The 25,361-nt window shown below is 41.2% G+C and overlaps 1 pseudogene; it reads right to left on the minus strand.

The window, feature by feature from the left end:
* Positions 1-1,157: 1,157 nt before the first annotated feature.
* Positions 1,158-25,361, minus strand: part of LOC117471605 — a 195,317-nt pseudogene continuing 171,113 nt past the window's right edge.

Here is a 25,361-nt window from a genome sequence, read left to right on the forward strand (position 1 = left end):
GTAACAGTCTATAGTGTCAAAAAAAAGAATATGTCAATAAGATTTTGCTTGTGATTGGTCCGCATGACCTGAAATAGTGAGTGTGTGTGAAGTTCACCTTCCTGCTAGACAACCTTTATGTCTGCTATGTATTTAATACTTTGGAATAACAATTGTACATACACTACTAACAAATACAGCAAAGGCTTAAAATGCCAAACTTGAGGCTTCAGAAGATCACAGATAAATCGGTGAAGTCAAGGTGACAAACGTGCACTTCTTGTATCTAGACAGGTCTCAGTATATGATTCAAACAACACAGTCTCACGGCATTTCGTGTTATAGTCACGAAATTAATCTATTGATTCGTGTTCACCAACACGATTTCGCCATTTTTTTCGTGTCACACAGAACGATTTTAAAAGCAATGTAAATAATAACAAATTAGAAGGAAAAAGACATTTAAAAAAATACAGATTTCAGTATTCTGACACAGAACGATTTTAGAAGCAATGTATTTATATTGGTAGTACGTTTCGTGCCTGCACCAAATAATAACAAATTAGAAGGAAAAAGAGATGACATAAAATACAGATGTCAGTATTCTGAGGCTCTGAGACATTTCTTTTCCTCACTGACGGCAAAAAAACTCAGACATTATACAATTTAAAATAAAAGGGATAGGGTTAGGCTTAGGGTAAGATATTGAGTAAGAACATGTTTTTATGAACCACACAGCTTCTGGTCTTCCAAGACCCGACCGGACAAAAAGACGTGGTGCAGGCACGAAACATACTACCAATAGAAATACATTGCTTTTAAAATCGTTCTGTGTGACACGAAAAAAATGTGAAAATCGTGTTGGTGAACACGAATCAATAGATTAAATTAATTTCGTGACTAATAACACAAAATGGCGTGAGACTGGGTTGGATTCAAAATGACACAAAAGTAAAGCTCTGAATGTGGAGTTTGACATATTGGTGGTGCTGAATGAGCTAGAATGTAGGAAGATAAAGAGGAGAAATAAGAACTAAAGTGAAGACAGAAATGAAAGCACGTCAGGAAAATATCAATGAGAAGTAAGAGGGTAAAAGGAGAGGAATTGTCAGGCAGTACAACAATATCTTTGACCTTCCTTCTGGCAAAATACTGCATATTTAGGACATCTATATTACCTTATGATGACGATGATTCCATCAAAGACATTGTAGGGGTTTCTCAGGTAGTTGAAGGAGCCAAATGCAGTGAGTTTGAGTAACATCTCCAGCGAGAACATGCTGGTGAACACGATGTTGCAGATTTCCAGAACATTGGTGAGTTCCTCTGGCTGACAAAGAAAAGAAACAAACACAAAAAAGAGAAATGAGATGGGAAGTTAGAGCAGAAAATACACAAGAAAGGCACTCAAAGTATGTACCCACATTGTTAAAGTTAGCGTGCTAACAAAGAGGCTACCTCCACGTCGGAAAATAAAAGCCTGCATTCTCTCTACTATCCAGCAGGGGGCAACTCCACTCTTTCCCATTAAGAAGTCGGATTATATAGAAGTCTATGAAAAAAGGGACCCCAATATATTTTTAAACTTCAGCAAAGATTTACCTTATGAGTTCAATTGCTTGTTACAAGTCCTTGTTCATAAAGCATGGTGTTTATTCAGTCAATTATGATCTAATTTGGAATAAAATAGATGCTAAACCGGGCCACCTTGTAAGTGACACGTTGCCACGATGGTGTTTGCAACTCCTTCACAGCGTGTTTTTAAATAAGCAATGAACAGGTCAACGTGACACGAGCTACTTAGGAGGAACAATGATTGGATCCGTGACAGGAAAAGTGTACAACATTTGTTTTAAGTTTTCCAGATGAATAGAGAGCGTTTACACATTGATAGCCCTATTTGTGTTTTGTCTTCCATCATACACCTTTACAACGACTTCTTTGACTTCCTTTCAGTCTCGGGTTGTTAATGCACATCAATGGGCGCCTTCTCTCTCTCTGACTCTGTTTGAGTGAGTCTCTCTCTCTCCTCTCTCTCTCTCTCTCTCTCTCTCTCTCTCTCTCTCTCTCTCTCTCTCTCTCTCTCTCTCTCTCTCTCTCTCTCTCTCTCTCTCTCTCTCTCTCTCTCTCTCTCTGTCTGTCTGGCTGTTTCTGTCTGGCTTTGCTCAATATAAGGAAGCACACACACACACATGGACACACACACACACACACACACACACATGGACACACACACACACATTGAACACACACACACACACACACACACACACACACACACACACACACACACACACACACACACACACACACACAGAGGGCTAAATGTGGCTCAATCATGATTTCCAGCACATCACTATTCCTCAGAGCTGCTCTGTAACTTTCGGCAATGACATTTCCTCGCTGCAGAATCAATGAGCGCTGTGTGTTTTGGATTGACACGTCTATCTGTGTGTGTGTTTGTTCTGCTGCATGTATATATATGTCTGTGTTTGTCAGTGCTAATGAGTGTTTAGCAGTGTGAGGAAGGGGCTAATGATGCATGGCCAGCGGTGTCGGTAACGATGTGACGGCTGACCGTTTGCAGAGCAGACAAAACAGCGTCAGACGCCCCTGGAGATCCATTACTGCAGCCTCATTACTGCAGACCTGGCAACCCGTCTGAAGAAATGTGGGGTTTCTGGTCGTATGTATGGAATAAAATAAGAAGACAATGAGGACAGATGATTTACCGGAGAAAGGGGATAGTTTACTAACGTAAAGAGAACTGGAACAAACTTTAGTAACTTGTTGTGGAAAAAACAAACCAAAACTAATAAGTCTCTCTAGATAAAAAATAAACTGAGTTTAATGCCTTTTGGTTCATCTTTAAAAATGATCATAAAGGGTTATAGTCAATAGATTTGTCATCTGACTTGTATGACCTTTCTTGAAGTCACTGGAGGAAAGTGGTCAGTTTGTACTTACGTAAAGAGAACTGGAACTAACTTTAGTAACTTGTTGTGGAAAAAAACTAACCAAAACTAAAGCTATATCTTAGAATATACATTATTTAATTGAACTACAAATAAGTCTCTCTTAAAGGGGACCTATCATGCAAAATGCACTTTTGTACGTCTTTTATACATGACTATGTGTCCCCGGTGTTCCAGGGAACTCACCAAGTGTCAGAAAACACAACCCTCTCTATTTTCCTCCCCAAATCTCTAAAAAAGGGGCTGCAACGGATCTGATCAAAACTGATCCAGATTTGAACACTGTCCTGACGTCAGGACGGTGGCGCTACGGCTATTGGGCCAACTCCACCAATCAGGAGGAGACAGCCACGGCCATTGCCGTTCTAAAGCGCTGGAGACGCTGTAGTACATATGCCAGGCCTGTAGATGGTGCTGTTCTCACAGAATCAACCCTTGCTAAAACAGATCTAAAAAATGTCAAATTGAGCAAAATGAGGCATGGCTAAAATGCATGATCTGTTTGGTATTTTGAAAAAAAAAAAGTATAAATATGCCTTATATAGGTATGGTCCTACACTATATTATTCAAATATAGCATGATAGGTCCACTTTAAATTAAAAAAATACGGAGCTTTATGTCTTTTGGTTAATCTTTAAAAAATGACCATAAAGGGTCATAGTCAATCGATTGTCATCCGACTTGTAATTCCTTGTAATTGTTTTGATAATGTATAATCATGTTAGCCCCCGTACATAAATTCATACCTTGACGCATGACATACATTTTTCTTTTTAAAGTTTTGTAGTTATTTTGCCATCAGATTTGAGGTTTTTGACCCAAAATGATTTTATTGGATAACTCTCTAAAGGGCTTTTTTCTTTTATAAGATATGCTTTTTTCTCTTCCACTTCTACTAACTTTGTTTTCATACACCTTCACTGTATATATTTAATTAGTTGGATAACTAATATCTTGGAGAGTGAACACAAACAGATGCATTCATGTATTTCAGCATCTGGAAACCTGCCTCTACACACATGACTAACTCTTTATAATATACTGTATGTCCATAGACTTGAAATCAAAAGTAATGTGGCTGATTCAAATGTGGTATTGGTTTGGTTTCTAAAATGCAGATGCAGAAAGGTATATCTACTTATCAAGTAGTTTATACCGTAATGTAGGCACATTTGCAAACATGCAATAATCACTCTGATTGGTGTCAAACCTTAGTGAGATTTCTAGGTAAGGAAAAATAAAGCTCTTGTATAGTGTGTTACTGCCAGAATTAAAGACGATAAAATCTGTGCAAACCGTCTGAAACTTAACTTAAAGTGGACCTATCATGCTATATTTGAATAATATAGTCTAGGACCATACCTATATAAGGCATATTTATACTTTTTTTTGTTCAAAATACCAAACAGATCATGCATTTTAGCCATGCCTCATTTCGCTCAATTTGACAATTTCTAGCTCTGGGCAGATTCTGTGAGCAACAGCACCATCTACTGGCCTGGCATATGTACTACAGCGTCTCCAGCGCTTTCGAACAGCAATGGCCGTGGCTGTCTCCTCCTGATTGGTGGAGTTGGCCCAATAGCCGTAGCGCCACCGTCCTGACGTCAGGACAGTGTTCAAATCTGGATCAGTTTTTATCAGATCCGTTGCAGCCCCTTTTTTAGAGATTTGGGTATGGAGGAAAATAGAGAGGGTTGTGTTTTCTGACACTTGGTGAGTTCCCTGGAACACCGGGGACACATATTCATGGAGAAAAGACGTACAAAAGTGCATTTTGCATGATAGGTCCCCTTTAAACCCTGAATCAGTTGTAACCACTTGTATATCTTCATCCATGTCCTTACAACAGTTATTGCAAGTTACTTTAAACCATGTGATGTTTTCCTGAACCCAAGGTCCCTTTGGTCATAAATCCACAAACTACAAGCAGTTCTAGATAATCAATATTTGGAAGGACATTACACACACACACACACACACACACACACACACACACACACACACACACACACACACACACACACACACACACCACACACACACACACACACACACACACACACACACACACACACACACACACACACACACACACACACACACACACACACACACACACACACACACACAGAGCTAACCTATGCTTAACTGCATTCCCTCTGCTTATTCTTCCATCTATCTATTGGTCTGTTCTGTCTGGACAGAGGAATTTAATTCTCTAAATCAATTGTTGGAAAGGGCAAGTAAAAAACACTAAAGCAATTTAAGCACAACTGCACTCACTTACACACACACTGATGCCAGTGAAACAGTACCAGGTGTCCTGGTTTCTGAGGATCACTGAGAAACACACTGACTAACAGCGGTATCAGAACCCTAACCAAGAAGTTTCCGGTGCATTACAGTTTGCAGATCACGAACATTTTCGTACTGGTGAAATGTGTAATTATATAACGTGTGACGAACCTACTTTGTTGTTTGGTAACACCTATCTGTGATGTTCCCATATGTGGAGAACTGTTGAACTGTGTGCAAGCCTTTCTAGCCTTTTCACTAATGCTTTGTGATGCACAGCGAGTCTGACCCAACAACCAAAAGCCCATGCTGTGGTTTCATGCATACATATCAGAAATGTGCTAATGCAAACCAAAACAAACCAAAATCCTTTCCCGACTTTTCATGTTTCAATTATTCAATTAGTTTTCTCTTGTTTTTAAGAGTGTACCTCTTCAATAGAGGTTATATTGTGTTTCAACTGGCTATCCTTTTGAAGTGATAGTTTTGTTGACTTAAAGTAGGGGTTGTATGAAGTACAAATATGTTATACGAGTTACATTTTTTTAGTAGATGATGATTGGTATGCTCCCAGATTGGAGAGACAAACAGGGGTAGCAGCACAGTTTAGCAACGTACTTCTGGACGGGGGAGTCCACAAAACGCTTTTTAACTTCTTAAAAGAAAGTCATACAAGAGAGTTTTAATTGTGTTGTACTTCTATACATCTTTACCGCTTTATCTTGCTGTCAAACAACCCTTTCTGACATCAAGCTGAACTGTTATACCTAATAATGCCAGCGCAGAAGCCACCAGACTCCATTGACAAGATGAGTGATTATACATTGCAAAACAACGGAGTTGCTGGTCTACAGCTGGCTTCGATGGGATGGTTTGTTTGTGTTATTGTGTGATTTGGCTAATCTGAACCAACCAAACACACACAATAACACACAAACAAACAGTGTTCTGCAAGGTTTAAGTTCTAGTTACCAATGGAGTGGTTTAGGCCACAGCATATTCTTCATTATGTATGCTTAAAATATTGCCGTGCCTTTCTATGATATTGCTAAAATACTTTTTTGCCAACGTCCTTTTCTATTGCAGTATTTAGCGTAGCTTCCTCAGATAGCAATGCTAGTAATGAACCACTAACAAAGGGTAGTACCTCATACATCCCCACTTCCAAACATCCCAACTATCCCTTTAAGTCTTGTCCCGCTGGCTATTGATTCTTCAGTTATCCTCAGGTAGTGCGACATTCATTTTAGATGCAGGGTTTTCAGAAGCTCAGCTGTTTTAATTTTAGGAATCCAACTGTTTCCTGTGGATAGATTCATTGTTTTCCAAAAACCCAATTATTATTTTATTCTTTCATCCTCTGACCTACTTTTGCTTTTGGTTACCAAACATGTTCAGTTTGCATGTGACAGACATCCCCCCACAAATCTAAACTAAGTAGGGGGGTGTTGTTTATTATTGTGACGGTGGCCTCGGCTGCTCCTTCAGTTTTAATCCTGACATTTCAGAGGAGACAGACAATCATTCAGCAGTGTTGTTTGATCTCGATCCATCCTTGTCTAATCTCCAAAGTGCCCATCATCTTGCTGCATTATTTATTCCCAAACAGCTGTTCGAATCTCTGAAGTGTTTCTCACTCGAAGGAATCCATCCTGTTCAACGGCGGAAACAGCCTTGTGGTTTTCCAATAATTCCCATGATGCCATTGGAGCATCGAACGTCCCTTTTGAGACAAGGACTGAGAGAATTGATGAGTGAATCCCAAGACCTTCGATCGTTTTTGTAAAGTCAAGAGCAATGCGGTCGTCTTTCAACAAGCAGGTTGTTGGTTCGATTCCAGCACGTGCAGTCAACATGTCGATGTGTCCTTGTGCAAGATACTGAACCCCTGAGTTGCTCCTGATGGCCAACTGTGTGTGTGAGTGTGTGTGAGTATTGGCTTCACCAGAATGAGGAGTGAATAGGGTGAATGTATTGTGAAGTGCTTTGAGAGTTCATAAAGACTGGATAAAGAGATATATATAAGTACAGTTCATTTACCATTTGTGAAACACTTATGAAAATCATCTTAACTCAAACTAATTTCCGAACAGTTCTGTTTTCCTTTTAAAAACAGTGACTGATATCATTTAATTATAATTCTGCAACACTCAATTTTATAATAGCTGATTGTTTGTTACATGTTAGTCTTGACCCCCTTACTATTGCTTTGCCTGCTTTCTATCCTCAATAGCAACATAACGCTGTTTGCACCAATCACAGTGGCAGTTTTACTTCTCAAAATGTGAAGTCAATTTTTAAACAAGGGTTCCTTCCTCATCAGAGAAGCAGAATTATTCCCCCTGGACAACAATCATTGATTTTTTTTGGCTTAAATTACGACTCACTGTGAGACTTTATCAGCCGTATCTAGCTAGATACATTAAATAACGTTATCCCCATGAGTTGATTGAAACTCTGGCTGACTTTTTAGCATTTCAGCTCACTCATTTTTAAACAACAATCTCGTATAAAGGGGGTTTTACATGTGCAGTTAATGGCTACATGCATGCTATAGTGCTAAAAGTCTGAGGCACTGTAAGCTATTGCTAGCTAACAAAGCTAACAAAAATGCTGTTTGGTTAGCTTCCATGTCTGTATGTTTTTAATTTTAACGTAACAAGAGCTTAGGGTAAAGACAAAGGACTTACAATGTACATTATTTCGCAATCTTAATGCTATTTTAGGTAAATTAAGCTCATGTTAGTTTAAGTGCAACTTTCCAAGAGAGAAGAAAAGCATAGCAGATATGCTAACATTAGCAAAAACTGATAGCATCAAGGACTGACTTCGGCACAGTGTTGAAATCCTAACCAGTGTTGCCCATAATATGCATTTTTGTTATTATTTTATAGACTAACCTGTAACTATTAACCACTTTATAATCTGCTCTGTTGCTTCTAGAATCCTGGTTAGCCCAACATGCTAACAATTGCAATTATGTTAGGGCAAATAAACATTGAGCTACTTTGCTTTTGTGATTACATTTTTTTTCTAATATAAATATATGGTCCAAACAACCAACTTATTGTCTTTTCATTATGTCATAAAAATACCAGAAAACATAATGAGGGGAACGCAGAGAACGCTTTGTGTTTATCGGCTTTGTTGTAAGAAAAAAGAAAAGGAAATATCTTTATTTAAATATGCAACAGGTGTCTTTGTAATGAAATACACTCGCTTGCCAAAGTAGTTACTGGCCTCAATCATACCTACTGCAACCCAGAAAAGAAACATGATTTGGCAAGTGTTTCCTCACGGTGATAATCTGCTGTGTCTACACCGGCAGAGCCTCAGACCACAGGTGCAGCAGGAGAGGTGGAGCAGCACTCTACAGGAGGAGGATCAGAGCGAGGGGGAGATATTAATCCTCTGATACCGCTGTTCAAACACAGGGAGGCATGACTGCAGTTCGCTAAACAGGCGGTGGAAGCACAGACATTTCAGCTCGCTATTTCCTCTCTGATAAGGGAGCAAAGACTCTCTCGTTCTGTCTCTCGCTATTTTTAGCCGCCCCTGAGATGAGAGACGACCCACCACTGCGGCGGTGGCAGGCGTAAGTGGGCGATGGTATAGAGAGAGAGCCAGAAAAATATTGATGGAAAGACAAAGAGTGTACAAAGCAGAGCGACGGAAACTTGCAGGAAACCGGAAAAGAAAAAAGACAAAAGATGAAAGAAAGCGTTATTTTAAATGAGTGTTCGAAACCATTGATAGGATCATGTGCTGGTGGTCCTACCCATATCCTGCTGCCTCACCTCAGAGCAGACATGTCTATCTTTTGGGCTGCTTTAAATCATGTTAAAGACAGATTGAGGAAGAGACAAAGAGATTGATTTGCAGGATTGAGAATATAGCAACAGGGAGAGGCACTACAAGAGGCTCTTGATTCACACTGCAAGCAACAGGGTCGTCGGATCACTCTCAAAAAACCTTATGAAGCTCGAGAAAGAGCAGCTGATGTATCTAATAAATACAAAACAGACAAATCCTTTATGCTCATGGATTACCCCATTCACGCATGTACCTTGTTAGCTTGCTAATTGGCTATCAATGACTAAAAATAAATATAGTACATTCATTACAACAACACTAACGGATGTAACCTCCCTCCAGGCATTGTGTTTATCTTTCAACTAAAGTTGTAAGAACTTGGGAAGCTAAGGATGTTTTTAATTGGGGTCTCATTATTTTTCTACTTCCTGAAAAGTTGTTGATGGAAACATAGACTGATGACCACAGGAACTGCCTGTTTCAAGGACAGCCAGCCGACCAATCTCCTCAAAATTGTGCGTGTAAAATGTCCTATTTGAAGCAATCAAATCCATCAATAAATTGAAGCCTCTAAACCTGTATTTCTGTACAGCTTAAAACTGACAAAGCCTCCTCTTAATGTAAAGGAGATTTATTTTGATCCCAAAGGAATGTTCAAACATGCACCATTTTACTGCAGTAGGTGAGATGTTGCTTTATTATGGCAAATACAGGTTTGTTTTGGCTGCATTGCAAATACAACCTCCTGCTGCATTAATGCATTTGATTAAATTCATTAATAGACAGACAGCTGTGTAAAAGAGACGGACAGAAAGAGAGGAAAGAATGACACAGATTTCAGAAATAAAAGTGTGGCACGCAGGCTACGGTCGATTAGTCTTTCTTTGCCGATAGGAAGGTTTCTAACGGAGTGGAGAGATTGATTGATCTAATTATAGAAATGGTAAGAAAAGGTGCTTCGGTGCATCCTTTCTTATCTCCTTAAGCTTATACAATTTAACTTGACCATCCTTTAAAGGTGGGGTATGTAATTTATTTCAGAAACACTTTTTGTTATATTCCATGGAATGCTCTTAACATCCCGATAGCAATGAATATATTAAATGCTTTGCCAATAAATACATTAAAAAATATCATCTGTGGAAGCTGTAGTACTGTAAAAAGCACAACCAATCATCTGAGCCGGCCCGGCTAAAGTAACTGGATGGCCTACCTGCCTGTCAGCCTTCCATCTGTGCACAAACTTATCTCGTGCCCTCATTGGTCATGTGCGCGTTCGTGTGTGTTGGAGGAGGGGCTCTGTAAGGAAGTGGCAGATTTTCTCCGGTTGTGTATTTTCAAATTCTAGCGCACTCGAGCTGGTTTCTCCAAAAGTACCTAACCCACCTTTAAGGTTTGTTTTGAGTTCTGAGAATTAAGTCTGAAATCTGCCTTTTTTCTCAGAGTTCAACTTTTTTCTCAGAGATCTGCATTTTTTGTCAGATTTTTTTTTGTCAGAATTCAACTCTTTTTGACTTTTTCTGAAAATCTCAACGTTCTTACTTTTTCTTGAAAATCTCAACATTTTGATTTTTTTTCCGAAAATCTCAACATTTTCGACTTTCTTCGGAAAATCTCAAATGTCTGACTTTTTTCTGAACATTTCTGACTTTTCAGAAAATATCAACATTTTGACTTTTTCTAAAAGCTATGAACATTTTGACTTTTTTCTGAAAATTATTACTTTAAAAAAAAAAATATTTCTTTTTTATGAAAATCTCTGAATTCTTACTTCATGACAGTTTCAGTCCCCTTAGTTTGAGGTACATAAAGAAACTCAACAAAGTCCTATTGAAGCCCCATCGACTACTGGCATTTTAGTGTTATAATTGCAGATTAATGCAGACAAATGCTCACAGTACAATAAGGCCCTTCTACACCTATAATCACCCGTGAGTCCTTATGAATTCTCCTTCTAATATTTCCTTGACCTATGTGTATATTTCCATTCAAATGCTCAACGTTTTACTGTGATACCTTGTTTCAACAGTTACTTTTTCACTTTATCACTTTATTTTAAATGTTTGTATTAGTATTTTAATTTTTATTCTATTTTATCTTTATTCTGTATCTTGTGTGAATCCTGTTTTTCACTCTGACTCTGTTGCTGCTATAAACGCCTGAATTTACCGACGGGGAAAAATATAGTTCCATCGTGTCTTATCTTATCTCATGGCCTTTTCCCATCGAGTTCAAGAAAAAAAAACACACATTTCTGACTATTTTCTGAAAATCTAAAAATGTCTGACTTTTTTTCTGAATATTTGACTTATTTCTGAAAAATATCAACATTCTTACTTTTTTCTGAAAATCTAACATTTCTGACTTTTTTCTGAATATCTCAAATATCTGACTTTTTTCGAAAAAATATCAACATTCTTACTTTTTTCAGAAAATCTAACATTTCTGATTTTTTTCTGAATATCTAAAATATCTTATTTATTTCTAAATATCTCAAATGTCTGACTTATTTCTGAAAATCTAACATTTCTGAATTTTTTCTGAATATCTCAAATATCTGACTTTTTTTTAACTATCTTATCTCATGGCCTTTCCCCATCGAGTTCAAGGAAAAGTAACAAGGGGACGACAGAGCATCATTATTTTCAATCAAAGACCAAGAGAGGAATTCAATCAAAAAGACGGTGTAAATGAGAGGAGATCTGTACCTGCTCGTGGTGCTCGATGCCCATACTGATGGTGTTGATGAGGATAGCGATCATGATGCCTCGGTTGAAGTATTTGCTCTCCACGATTCCCCAAAGCTTCCTCGTGATGTCATGCCAGATCTCCTTGCATCCCTTCTTTCGGCTACAGCACTCCTGTTTCTCTGCACCTTCCTGGCCTTCATTGCCCTTCTCCTTGGTGTCAGAGTGCGCCCCCTCCCGGTCCGTTTCCTCCACAGCCCCCTCCTCTGATTCCTCTTTCACCGCAGTACGAGTTGGTCCAGTGAGCGACAGAGCAGCGGCACATTGAGGGCAGCCGTCAGTCGCAGAGGTGTGGTCCGGTTTACTATGATGGGGACAGGGGGAACCTAAAATAAAGCAAAGAGAGGCGTTAAACAGTCTGTCCGGCAGTGGCTCAGTCAGTAGGGGCTTGGACTGGGAGCCGTAGGGTCGCTGGTTCAAGTCCCCGACCAGACCTAAATATGGAGTGTGGACTTCTACTTGGAGAGGTCCCAGTTCACCTCCTGCCCTGCCGTGGTGCCGTTGAGCAAGGCACCGGACACCCCCCTTCCCCCCCACTCCCATTGCTCCCCGGGCGCTGTACAATAGCTGCCCACTGCTCCTAGTACTAGACTCCTTGTACTAGGATGGGTTAAAAGCAGAGGCCAAATTTCACTGTGTGTGCTGTGTGCTCTGCATGTGTGACCATTAAAGAGGGTTTCATCCCTCCCTATTCTATTCTATTCTAAACAAGCAGTCTATAAAGCGGTGCATCTCCCTGGTTCCCTCGACAAAAGCAAAGAGATTCTTCCATAGGATTTTGGATTATTATTTTTTTATGAGATTTACATGTTTGGTTCAGCAGGATATTCTCCACATATTAACAAGACTTTATGATGTTTGAAGTAAAAAGCTAATGTTGGGCTATAAAGGAACTACAGCACGGTCACATGACTTCAAGTAACCACCGCTAAGCTAAAGGTGGCTAACGTTGGGCTATAAAGAAACTACAGCACAGTCACATGACTTCACGTCACCCCTGCTAAGCTAAAGGTGGCTAACGTTGGGCTATAAAGAAACTACAGCACAGTCACATGACGTCACGTCACCCCTGCTAAGCTAAAGGTGGCTAATGTTGGGCTATAAAGGAACTACAGCATGGTCACATGACTTCATGAAACCACCGCTAAGCTAAAGGTGGCTAATGTTGCGCTATAAAGGAACTACAGCATGGTCACATGACTTCACGAAACCACCGCTAAGCTAAAGGTGGCTAATGTTGCGCTATAAAGGAACTACAGCACGGTCACATGACTTCACGTCACCACCGCTAAGCTAAAGGCGGCTAACGTTGGGCTATAAAGGAACTACAGCACGGTCACATGACTTCACGTCTCCACCGCTAAGCTAAAGGTGGCTAATGTTGGGCTATAAAGGAACTACAGCACAGTCACATGACTTCACGTCACCACCGCTAAGCTAAAGGTGGCTAATGTTGGGCTATAAAGGAACTACAGCACGGTCACATGACTTCACGTCACCACCGCTAAGCTAAAGGCGGCTAACGTTGGGCTATAAAGGAACTACAGCACAGTCACATGACTTCACGTCACCCCCGCTAAGCTAAAGGCGGCTAACGTTGGGCGTGATGATGTTTAGTCATCTCATTTAGACTCTTGTTAGCAACCACCGTTTTTAAACTCACCAGTGGGATATTTACTGACGTCATTTATGTCGTAGAATAAAACATTACAATCTCTTCAGCTTGTGTTAACCACAGACCTTATTTTAGGATAACAGCCATTCAGAAAATAATTGACTTAAAGGCCAGGGAACAGTTATGCTAAAATGTTAAAATACTTCCTGGTTTCATGAAGGTTTAAAACATGTTTACAGTTACATACCGTGCCTCATCACTGCTCTCTTCTCAACTCCTCCCCTTCCATTGACCTTCCTCTCTCTCCTTTCTCCTCCTCCTCCTCTTCTTCCTCTTCCGACGCCCTTAAATCCACGAGGTTTCCCCCGCAGGGTGTTGAACAGGGCGACAGTTTGTCTCCGGGCCTTGCGGATCATGTGGCAGACGAGCTGGAAGACAGCCTCGTAGCAGTCTCCAGGCTCACTGGCCAGAGTGGAGTTAGAGGAACATCTCGCTCGCTGCTCCTGCATCAGCTGGTGCTCCCGCTGCTTGGTCTCAGAAAACTGGGTGGCGATGACCACGAGGCACAGGTTGATCATGAAGAAGGAACCAATCTGAGAGAGGGAGAGAAGAGGCAAAGACCCAATTATTGTTTATTCCAAATCAGAATCAGAATACCTTTACCCACAGAGGGGAAATGTACATTCGTTACAGCAGAAAAGAGCCAAAGACAGCTTAATGTTAAAGGGGACCTATTATGAAAAATCCTCTTCTCCATGTCTTTTCTACATCAACATGTGTCCCCTCTTCTTCATGTCTCTTCTTCATCAACATGTGTCCCCTCTTCTTCATGTCTCTTCTACATCAACATGTGTCCCCTCTTCTTCATGTCTCTTCTTCATCAACCTGTGTCCCCTCTTCTTCATGTCTCTTCTTCATCAACATGTGTCCCCTCTTCTTCATGTCTCTTCTACATCAACATGTGTCCCCTCTTCTTCATGTCTCTTCTTCATCAACATGTGTCCCCTCTTCTTCATGTCTCTTCTACATCAACATGTGTCCCCTCTTCTTCATGTCTCTTCTACATCAACATGTGTCCCCTCTTCTTCATGTCTCTTCTACATCAACATGTGTCCCCTCTTCTTCATGTCTCTTCTACATCAACATGTGTCCCCTCTTCTTCATGTCTCTTCTACATCAACATGTGTCCCCTCTTCTTCATGTCTCTTCTACATCAACATGTGTCCCCTCTTCTTCATGTCTCTTCTACATCAACATGTGTCCCCTCTTCTTCATGTCTCTTCTACATCAACATGTGTCCCCTCTTCTTCATGTCTCTTCTTCATCAACATGTGTCCCCTCTGTGTAAAGAGACTCTGAAAGTTTCAGGAACAAAGATTCTCTCTCTTTTTGTCCTGATCCAGTTATATACAAACCTTTCTGAAAATGAGCTGATCAGATTTTGGCCACCTTATGATGTCATAACGATGTTTTGGCTTGAGTAACCATTAGCCAATCAGCAACCAAGGTAACCCCCCCCCCCCCCCCCCCCCCCCCCCCCCCCCCCCCCCCCCCAGACAGAGAATCAGCACTTTTGAAACAGGGCTGAAACAGAGGGGATTATGGGTAATGCTGCAATGATCTGTTTGGAGTTTCAGCCAATCAGAGACAGGTTCTGTATATATCTGAGACCTGTAATATATTGATGAAAATGAGTATAATAGGGGACCTTTAACTAAGAAGTATGCTGCATATTAAGCAATTATCATATGGATCTAAGGTTGATCATGAAGAAGGAACCAATCTGAGAGAGTGAGAGAAGAGGCATACAGTTTCAAAGACCCAATTATAATGTATGTGCGAAATCTGAAAACACTTGGCGGTCAGTTTCTTCCACAAAGTCACACTGAATAAACTCTCAGCATGAGTTTATCTGCTGCTACGTCTAGCCCGTTAGCCCACTTGGCTGGAAATAATGCAATATGGTTACAAAGAAAGCTGCAAGGATTTCAGGGATAACATTGATGATACTGCACTGCACTGTAACTTACTTTTTTCTTGAGATAAATATAGTATTTTGCTACCAGAAAAAACCGTATCAGCGGAAAATAATAGTGTCTTCATGTCTTAAAGCTGCTGAGTCAGATATTGCACCTCAAACAACAATTAAATCCCAAGTTACGGTTTCTTTACTTCCTCTACAGACAAACAAAACTGTCAAATAAACTCAGAAATCACAGTTTCAGTGTAAGCCTGCTGCCTGCCACTCGTCCTATAGGAGACTTATCAGACATCATTTCCAAATGTATTTAAATTAAACAATAAATCGACGCCGATCATCGATCCCCAGTGACATTTCTTAATAGTTTGTCTGTCTGAACATCTGAATTGGGCTTCTTGTAGATACAAAAAAAATGCAGTTTTCTAAATGTTTTGATTTGATTGCCGAAATCTTCAGAATCTGTATACAGTATACCGCCATTCAAATGACATCAAATGTTTTCCCCCAAAAGTGAGCGGGGCCGTAATTTCGCCCAGAAGTGACGCATGTGTTGCTCTCATCTATAGATGCTGTTGTTTTCAATCTCAGAGAATTGTCATTTCTAATGGAAGGAAAAGAAAATACCACATTCACAATGGACAAGCATCACCTTGGAGCCTTTGTGTGATTTAGTGATTTGATCCAAGGCCCAAAAGTTTAATCAATCATTAAAACTTACTATACTTTACTTTAAGACTAGTAGTAGTACTAAAGAGTGATAAAGTACAGGATGTTATTTGGCACAGCCCTGGTTCACAGATTAAACTCCCATTGAGTGTCTCCATAGCGTGGATGTTAGATGACTCACAGTTGGAGTACTTCCACCAATTGGACGGACATTAAACTATCTTTGATTAATCATCAGAACAACATTTTGAACATGTCATAGTAGAAGCACAACATACTCATAAAACAGTGCAATCCAGCAAAAATAATGTCAACTTTAAATGCGATTTTAAACTCTTTAAATACTCCAGTACCAAATATGTCTCCAAACCTTAAGGTCACAGTAGATTGAGAAGTCTTTTTGTGTTTGCAATCAACAACATCATTCCTTTTTTTGCATTTTCCCTTATGTTCACAAGTGTGTCAGAAAACGGTTAGATCTTTTGTTTTGCTTTCCTGTATGTTTGATATTTAACACACACTCTCTTTATAGCAGTTTTAACAGATATAGAAGAAAAAGTCCCCTCGAGAAGCAGATCTGATGTAGAGAGAGGGAGAAGGCTCTCTGGGATCAATAGTGATTGTGAGCCTGATAACCCCCTCCTGCTCCTCCGCTGCGACCAAGACTACTGAGGAGCCGGATAAAAAGTGTGTGTAAGTCGATGTGTGTGTGAGCCTCAGTGTGTGTGAAGCTGCACTTCATTGATCCAGAGCTTATTTGTGGTCAGACCGGCTGGTGTTCATGCCAACTCTCTCTGTTCTGGAGGTCTACAAAAGCTCCCAGCAGCCGATCAGCACAAATCCCCTCAAATATTTATACCCACACTCTGCTGCAGCCGCTGAAACACAATTAGATTAGAGTGTGTGTGTGTGTGTGTGTGTGTGTGTGTGTGTGTGTGTGTGTGTGTGTGTGTGTGTGTGTGTGTGTGTGTGTGTGTGTGTGTGTGTGTGTGTGTGTGTGTGTGTGTGTGTGTGTGTGTGTGTGTGTGTGTGTGTGGTGTGTGTGTGTGAGTGTAGCAGCTTTGGTGTTTGCAGCAGACTGAGATAATGACTATGTGTGAGAGGAAAGTGCAAATGGATAAGTGTGTGTGTGTTTGTGTGTGAGAGAGAGAGAGAGAGAGTTTGAGGAAGAGCAAAGAAATGTTAACAAAGAAATATCAAAATGTAAACTAAGAAATATCCTGATTACCAAAAATGAAAGCTACCCGTTTTAAACGTCAGCCTTTTAGTTCAAACATCTATTGCATCAATGATAGTTTCACCAATGCTGTATATCATTGTTTATTGCTCACAAATGGAGCTTTCTTCGTAGTTTTTTTATCATTTACCACAAAAGTAAGTGACTTACATTTGGGAAAAGTATCTTAAAGGGGGCCAAATCTAGGTCGCTTATTTTTGGGGGTCTTTAGCAGAAATAGTTTACGGACACATTTGGTATCCAATACCTGTTTCAGAGTATTTTGCCCATTGATTCTTAGGATTCATTAATGTTTTAATTACTAAGATAAAAAAGAAAAATGTTGGTTTTACCATACATACGTTTTATTCCGGGAACAGATCATTTCACAACTGCTAAAGTTCTGCTTCTCCTCACAACTTTTGAGGGTCACCTCCATTACCCATGCTCACACGCCTCCAAATAGTTAAGAAGGTTTTTACAGTTTACTTAAAGTGGACCTATCATGCTATATTTGAATAATATAGTGTAGGGCCATACCTATATAAGGCATATTTATACATTTTTTTTCTTCAAAATACCAAACAGATCATGCATTTTAGCCATGCCTCATTTCGCTCAAATTGCACTTTTTTAGCCCTGTTTTAGCAAGGGCTGATTCAGTGAGAACAGCACCACCTACAGGCCTGGCATATGTACTACAGCGTCTCCAGCGCTTTCGAACGGCAATGGCCGTGGCTGTCTCCTCCTGATTGGTGGAGTTGGCCCAATAGCCGTAGCGCCTCCGTCCTGACGTCAGGACAGTGTTCAAATCTGGATCAGTTTTTATCAGATCCGTTGCAGCCCCTTTTTTAGAGATTTGGGTATGGAGGAAAATAGAGAGGGTTGTGTTTTCTGACACTTGGTGAGTTCCCTGGAACACCGGGGACACATATTCATGTAGAAAAGACGTACAAAAGTGCATTTTGCATGATAGGTCCCCTTTAAGGTTTCTGATTTAAATGACATTTTCTCTACACAAAAAATTAAGAGATAATATAAAATAAATATTGCTGCTGAAGGCCAAACATCTCTTTTTGCATGAAGCTCTGAAGAAAAGATATGAACTGTAAGGAATATAGTAAACCCCAAGGAATGTCTAAGGTTCGTCTCTGTCTAAGTCACCAAAAACACATCAACTGTTCAAAGAGCAGGTGTTTATACACATGGGTTCAACGTTAATACCGGGTAAGCGAGGTCACCGTCGAATCAAAAGGCTCATCACACTCTTCGGCTCTGTAACAAATTCAGGTTACGGCTGGCCTTCACAGACGGCAAACCTTAATTTCACAGGGCCAAAGCTTTTCCCATGCAAAGCCTTTAATTCCTCTGAGTCTTTGTGTCTAAGCTGCTCAACATGATGGTGATCAGTGTACAGCGACTCTCAAAGTCTCTACATTGTTATCTCACTTTTCTCATCTGTCCCTCCATCTGTCACGCTCTCTCTCATCAGCGTTTTCATCTCTTCTTGCGCTCTCTTGTTATCACTCACCCCTCTGATTCTCAATTCAATTCATCACGCTAAATCTGCATGTGAGTGAAATTGTCAAACTACTAAATACAAGCCATTCTGTCCTCTCTCTTTCTGTCTGTCTCCATGCTCTGTGTCGTGCAGCATTAAAGGAAACATAAATAAAATCTCTCTGTTCTTGAGATAAGCACAAGCGGGGACAGAACTTTTTAACGTGTGAACCGTAATGCTTTAAATCACTTTCCTCCGCTAAGTCTGTTTGTGAGACAAGCGCTGAGACATGCTGTAACAAAGCTGACAAGATCCCGACTGTCAAAGCTCTGCAGGGAGAAGAGACTGATGTGAAACAGCAGCGGGAGAAAAGCCCTGCGAGGAAACTCAGTCTGCAACACCATAAGCATGATTAATTACAGAGTATCTCCATACATTAAGCAGTGAGGGATCCCACTCATCTAAAGCTGAACATCAGCAGGAGAGGACTCTTTAAAGTAGAGACACTACATACTGATATACACCTGAACATCAGCAGGAGAGGACTCTTTAAAGTAGAGACACTACATACTGATATACACCTGAACATCAGCAGGAGAGGACTCTTTAAAGTAGAGACACTACATACTGATATACACCTGAACATCAACAGGAGAGGACTCTTTAAAGTAGAGACACTACATATTGATATACACCTGAACATCAGCAGGAGAGGACTCTTTAAAGTAGAGACACTACATACTGATATACACCTGAACATCAACAGGAGAGGACTCTTTAAAGTAGAGACGCTACATACTGATATACACCTGAACATCAGCAGGAGAGGACTCTTTAAATTAGAGACGCTACATACTGATATACACCTGAACATCAGCAGGAGAGGACTCTTTAAAGTAGAGACACTACATACTGATATACACCTGAACATCAGCAGGAGAGGACTCTTTAAAGTAGAGACACTACATACTGATATACACCTGAACATCAGCAGGAGAGGACTCTTTAAAGTAGAGACACTACATACTGATATACACCTGCAAGTGAGCATATGTCGTCTTTGACCTACTGAATACTAAATATTAACATTGTATTAGCATTCTAACAAAGAACCGTGCCAAATATTACCTAAAACACCCAATTGGTATTAACATACAGAATAACATGTTTTAGTATTATGGTCAAAGTAAAGTTTTGGTGACAATGAAACATTCACATTTCTTTTTAAAATGTTTCTCTCCTCTTTACTTGACTCTTTAATATTGGTGCTGTGTATTCTATTTCAAAACATGTGCTGTACAACATATACAGTATAAACTTGCCTTTTCCTAATACTACAGTATTTAACCCTCCTATTGTCTTCGTTCCCCTCCCCCCCCCTTACTTTGGTGTTCGCGGTCAAATTTGACCGGTCCTGTTTTAACTGCTATTACATTAACACAAAAACCATTAATCATCACCACATTTCATGTAACACCCTTTCAAACTGTACATATTGTATCAGACTACTGGTATACATGAAAAATACAAAGAACACACACTGAACATGTATTGCGTGTGCCAGGTGTGATCCATGTGGGGGGATGGGCACATAAGAGCGGGGGAACACATCTAGAGTGTGTGTGTGTGTGTGTGTGTGTGTGTGTGTGTGTGTGTGTGTGTGTGTGTGTGTGTGTGTGTGTGTGTGTGTGTGTGTGTGTGTGTGTGTGTGTGTGTGTGTGTGTGTGTGTGTGTGTGTGTGTGTGTGTGTGTGTGTGTGTGTGTGTGTGTGTGTGTGTGTTTTATCTGATCCGGATGGTTACTGGGAACACCATGGGTGTTACAAAGTTGACTAAATCATCCAAAATCCAATGAAAGTGGTGATCAGCAATTGTGTATGTTCAAATGTCTGTGAAGGATATCATAAAGCCTTAATGCAATCAAATGAAGAAAGTAGTAAATCGGTCAGATTTGACCCGAAGACAACAGGAGGGTTAAATATAAAAGGTTGGTAGACGTGATGTTTGACATGCTGTTGAAGCTGTGATCAGAGTGTGCTCAGACCCTGAGAGGCCGGAGGACATGCTGAGGGATTCGCTCTAATTAATACCATTTCATTTAAGATCAAAGAGGGAGTCCAACATGTGGTCGCTTCCTCTCCCCCCTCCTCCAATCCTCTCTGTGATTTCATGCCGACATCCCTACCCTCCGCTCCTGATTCCTTCTCTTCATTGATCCATCCACCGCTTTCCCACTCCTCCTCAATCACCCTCACTCTTCACATCACTCACAATTTTCCTCCCTCTTCATGCCTCTATTTCCTCTCCAATTTCATCATCCTTTCCACATCTCTTACTCTCCATCAACTCTTACTCTAGTCCTCCCTTCCCTTCCTCCTCACTGTACCCCTCCCCACTGATGTTCTCACATCAAAAGACAACCATAATATCAAAAGATCCTCTGTGGCGAAGCAATCTTGATAAAACAATCTGGGGAAATGCATGCAAGTGAAACGGACCTTAGTTCTGATGAACTAAAGAGCAGATCGCGTTCACACCGGAATAAGTTCCCTGAGGGAAGATTACGCAAATGAAGCCGCTGACGTCACTTCTTCTTCTTCTGCTTTGGGTTTACTGGCAGGCCGCAAACAACTTCACGGCGTATACTGCCACCCTTAGGCCCCGGCCGGAAGTCCCCGGAGTTGGGGACTGGCTTCAGTAGAAGCTGCTGGGACTCCCAGCAGCTTCTACTGAAGCCTTCAGAGTAAATCGCCAGACATAGGAACCTTTTTCTCCCACGAAAGTACCTGCTCTCTAGCAGGGACGGAAAAGGGGGTAAAAAGGTTCTCAACTAATTTTAGTTCTGGCTCTTTTTAGTGTGAACGCAACATTTCGGAACTATATCGGAACTAAAATGGGAAAAGGACTGCGGTGTGAACGCGGCTCTTGTGTCTTAATATAAGTCCTTCTTAGACCCACACGGGAGCGCAAACGGACCAAATTCGTTATCAAAAAAGTCTTCCGTTCACACGCATTCGGCTCATTTAACGTGTCCGTTCACATGAGACCGCTGGAGACGCTGTAGTACATATGCCGGGCCTGTAAGTGGCGCTGTACTTCTGCCACAAAATACACCAAAAGCAGCGAAGAAGACCCCCGAGCACGGTTGCCATGGTTGCCCTTCTGTTTATGCCCCGCGGTAGATTTAGCAACATGTAATTCTCCATGTCCACTTGTTGCTGATGGTTGTGGTAGAGGAGCTGTAGATTTTGCACTAACATCTGTAGCATGGTCAGTAGTAGTAGTAGTAGTAGTAGCAGTAGTAGTAGCAGTAGCACTACTGCTACTACTACTACTACTGCTACTGACCATGCTACAGCAGTGAGCAGCAGAGGTGGGGAGAGGTGGGGCTATGGCTTCATTGTTATCAGGAAATGATCGTATAGGGCGTACACACGGAGCCGTTTGGCCCCCCCAGAGCGTTCTGTTAGCAGATGTATCCACCTTGGGACCCGTTATCGTTTGCGGGGTCCGTTTCCGTGGTTCCGTTAAGGCCTCGTGTGAACGAACGGGCTATACGCGAGAGAAAAGTAGCAGATACAACCGGTTTCGTTCTTGTGTAAACACCGCCTTAGAGGTTGCAAATGGAGCTGCTGTGAAGTAAGGAACATTTCAGACTTGATCTGACAATAAATCATTCTTGTATATCTTAAAAAGGGTCTTTCTAGACATCACCCCCAACATATAAGGCATAGCAGGGATTATGGATTGGTTGGTATGGAGTTGAAATCTTGCAATTACAGTGTGTTGTACAGCCTATCCCTGCAGTGTATTTAACTTGTATTTGTCCTACTTTTCCCGGTATGTTCTATACTGTGTTACTGTTCCTCTCTACATGCCTCTGCAAACCGCCCCCCAGGGACAAATCAAGTGGTTTGAATAACATTTGAATTGAATATACTTTAGCTCAGGGCTAGAGAGTGATGGCTTCTGTGGAGAGGAGATGATTTATGACGGCACAGCCTGAGATAGGTCAAAACATCATTTAACATGGGCTCCAATAGGAACACTCACAGCTTTAATGTGTATTGAAAACTGGATTGGTGTTGGTGTGCCTGTTTGCAAATGTTTCCGCGTGACTGAGAATAATGAGTAGAGTGACAGATGCATGATTAATGCTCAGCGAGAGAGGGGAGATGAAATGCAGGTAGGAAGAGTATTAATGAAGGGAGTCTGGAGGTGGGGGAGATAAAAGGAAAGAGAGTGAGGCATAAAAGGAAAGAGAGTGAGGCAGAGAGGGGTGAAGGACGAAGGGAAGGAAGGGCACGTTAGCAAGGATTGATAGATGGCAGGAAATGATAAGGAAGATAGGGTGGCAAGGAAAGATGAGTGACGGATTTGGAGGGTAATGGAAGAAGAAATAAAGGGGTGAGGAGAGAGGGGAGACTGAGCTTGTGTCTGAATCTGAAGGCAGGCAATTAAAAGTGTAATAAAAAGACACGGCAGCCCCCGGGTTGAGAAAGTAACCGGGACTGGCAGTCACGCTGCATTATGATCACACACACACACACACACACACACACACACACACACACACACACACACACACACACACACACACACACACACACACACACACACACACACACACACACACACACACACACACACACACACACCTCTCTGACAGACTGAGAATGACATATACATAGGGGAACACACAGTATGAACACCGGATATACGGAAACAGTAGCAAAAGGATTGGAATTAAAAAGTGTTCACAGAACAAAAGGAGGATTCTGCAGGGCTTTTAGCTCAGTGTGTGTGTGTGTGTGTGTGTGTGTGTGTGTGTGTGTGTGTGTGTGTGTGTGTGTGTGTGTGTGTGTGTGTGTGTGTGTGTGTGTGTGTGTGTGTGTGTGTGTGTGTGTGTGTGTGTGTGTCTTTGCATTGCAGTCATCAGTGGCATGGCAACACAATCAGGAAATCTAGAAGTAAGCGAGTCGCCTGGCTGCACAAACCAAGCCCTACTTTGTGTTTCAGTTTACGAGTGTGACTTACAATAATCAGCAGGATGAAGTAGATGAAGTTGTAGAAGGAGTGAGCATCCATCACATAGTACATGATCTCCACCCAGCCCTCCAGAGTGATCACCTGCAGTCGAGAGGAAAGGTGAACAGTGACTAAACAATAAGTGAATCCACAAAATGCCTTGGGTGAAATACTCCTGTTAAAGGAACAGTTTGGGAACATGTGTGTACTTGCTATTGCCCAAGTGTACAAGTGTTAATTGTGTCAAAATAACTCAAAATGTGGTTTTTCTAACTCACAATATGTTCCCTATTTTAAAGTGAAGTCTTGTTCATAACCAACAAGCTAGTATTTTGACTCAAATTTGTGAATGAACAACTAGTTGATGGTGAGTATGTGTACCTTAATCTAAAGTGTTACCAAAAAACGAATCTCTCACCTGAAAGATGACGATCCAGGCGAAGGCAATGTTGTCGAAGTTGATGGCTCCTTTGTGAGGGTTGCTGAGCCCCGTGTGGCAGCGGGTGTAGTACTGGTTCCAGTTCACACAGAGCCCGCCCACGCTGACGCTCCCATTGGCCAGCGGCTCGGGGCTGAGGCCCAGCGACTGGCGGTACAGAGCGTCGTCTTTATCCAGGCAGCACGTCCGTCCGCCCTCACGTCGCGCCGGGACGTCTGAGCAGGACATGATGCCGTTATCAATGGGCAGCGAGCAGATGAAGGGCCGCTCGTCATCCTCATCGGCACTGTAGTAGGGCCGGGGGAGGCTGATGCCCCTGGGGCTGGGGGGGGGGGAGAGAAAGAGGTGAGTACAGTACAGTACAGAACTAAAGTTGTTTTTTATATTGCTTTAAAAACAACAATGAAGTAACTGTAAGAAATTAATTCAACTAGGTAAATAGGAAGGGTCTCCCAAATGAAGAAGGTTCATCCTGGAGTGAGAAACAAAAGGCAGTTTTTTGTGAACAGAGCTTGAAAGCATCATCATTTGACTCAACCTCTGCGGCTGAATTAATTAGCTGAGGGTAAAACAATTATCACAATAGTGGTTTTGATTATATCCATTTTAAAGGTCTCCTATTATACTATTTGTAGGCATATATTATAGGTCTCAGATATATAAAAAATATGTCTATGAAGTGTTTTGCTCAAAATACCAAACAGATCACGCATTTATAGCCATGCCTCATACCCCCCTATTTCAGCCCTGTTAGAGAAGTGCTGATTCTGGGTCTGTAGCTTTAATATATTGCTTTAAAAACAACAATCAAGTAACTGTAAGAAACTAATTAGAAGGGTGAACAAAAAGAATAAGGTTCCTCCTTAAAGTGGACCTATCATGCTATATTTGAATAATATAGTGTAGGACCATACCTATATAAGGCATATTTATACTTTTTTTTTTCAAAATACCAAACAGATCATGCATTTTAGCCATGCCTCATTTTGCTCAATTTGACCATTTTTAGATCTGTTTTAGCAAGGGCAGATTCTGTGAGAACAGCACCATCTACAGGCCTGGCATATGTACTACAGCGTCTCCAGCGCTTTCGAACGGCAATG

This window comes from Trematomus bernacchii, unplaced genomic scaffold, assembly GCF_902827165.1.
Source record: "Trematomus bernacchii unplaced genomic scaffold, fTreBer1.1, whole genome shotgun sequence".
In the NCBI taxonomy this organism is placed as follows: Eukaryota; Metazoa; Chordata; class Actinopteri; order Perciformes; family Nototheniidae; genus Trematomus; species Trematomus bernacchii.